Source organism: Octopus bimaculoides, chromosome 13 (genome assembly GCF_001194135.2).
Source record: "Octopus bimaculoides isolate UCB-OBI-ISO-001 chromosome 13, ASM119413v2, whole genome shotgun sequence".
In the NCBI taxonomy this organism is placed as follows: Eukaryota; Metazoa; Mollusca; class Cephalopoda; order Octopoda; family Octopodidae; genus Octopus; species Octopus bimaculoides.
The window spans coordinates 28,549,989-28,551,587 of NC_068993.1; positions in this window are offsets into that span (position 1 = coordinate 28,549,989).

A 1,599-nucleotide genomic window follows, 5' to 3' on the forward strand; every position below is an offset into this window, starting at 1 on the left:
TATATATGCATACATACATACATACATATGTTCACCAGAGGACCATGATGGTCCTCAGGGGGACATTTGTTCCAAATTGCCTTGAATATTACTCTCAACTATGATCAGCACGCTGTGTGAAATTAATATCGGAACTCGAGGTAAGTGAGCTTGTTATAAAATATATAAGCGACAGAGTCAACAATAATATCGAGAGGTAATATTTATCTCCACTTAAACGTGGATATTCTGTTAGAACAAGTTATAATGCGGTAGATACCATGATAGAAACTCTTATATAGTCCGATGATATTTCGGAATACAATTCCTTCTTCAGATATTCTTAGATGGAATCTGAATTGTATTCCGAAATATCATCGGACTATAGATAACTATAGATAACTAAATTACAACAGGCGTATAGTCCATTTTTTTGTATTATAGTGTATTGTTGTACCATTCAAAACTTTGTATATATATATATATATAACAGGATAATGCCGTTAGTAGAGAGACAACAAAAGAAGAAAAAAGAAAATAAAAGAACAGTGAAAGGCAGTAAAGTACAAAAAGATATAAGGAAGTTTAATTTTCTATAATAAGTTTTCGGATATAAAAGAAAGTGAGTGACTGAATGAGTAGGTAGACAACATGTATCCTAGAGTGAGCCTTGTTGCTGGGTGTTATAGTTTATTTCGTTGTAAGCGCTTTTCGAATCAAAGACTCTATTAGACTTCCTTAGTTCTTAAATTCCACTCAATTTTGGTCGGCTAATACTCCTGGAAGCAGCAAATATGTTTCCATGCATTTATCTCACTACAGTGGTTCAGGCTTGGTATTTTCCTCCAAATGAAGTGTGCCTCTGTAATCTCGAGGTTGAAAGATCCCCTTCACAGTGTTAGCTTTGTTGGAATACAGCACTTGGTGGTGTGGCCTTGTAGAAATGCTCCTTCACTCGTAGGTGTCTTCATTCTTAGATGTCTTTGGTGTCTTTTACTCAACGTGTCTCTTAGTCGATCCTATGTACCTCGCTCGATATGAACATGTCATCTAGTATACTGCGTTTGATATTAAACACAACCAGACATAGTTGCTGTGTGAGAGGTAGTCTCTTAGTGTGTGGCCTCGTCTCATGATTCTAACTGGGAGGTTAGAGCTACTGATGCTTGATTTAAAATATATATAAGCAACAGAGGCAACATTAATACATGGTCTTGTCAATGGTGGGCGCTCGACCGCTAGAAATAGAAGCGACTCATCTCCCCGCAAACGAAAAATAGTGCCAGAACAGGCGCTGCTGTCGTGATTGGCCAGTGAACATCCATCATTGACAAGACCAAGGAAGGTCGAAATCAAGTGAGCTGGTGGTCTCAGCGCTGGAGATGGCGGGGATTTATAAACAAGAGTGCCTTTTGAAAAGCCAATATAAGAGTTTCTATCATGGTATCTACCGCATTATAACTTGTTCTAACAGAATATCCACGTTTAAGTGGAGATAAATATTACCTCTCGATATTATTGTTGACTCTGTCGCTTATATATTTTATAACAAGCTCACTTACCTCGAGTTCCGATATTAATTTCACACAGCGTGCTGATCATAGTTGAGAGTAATATTCA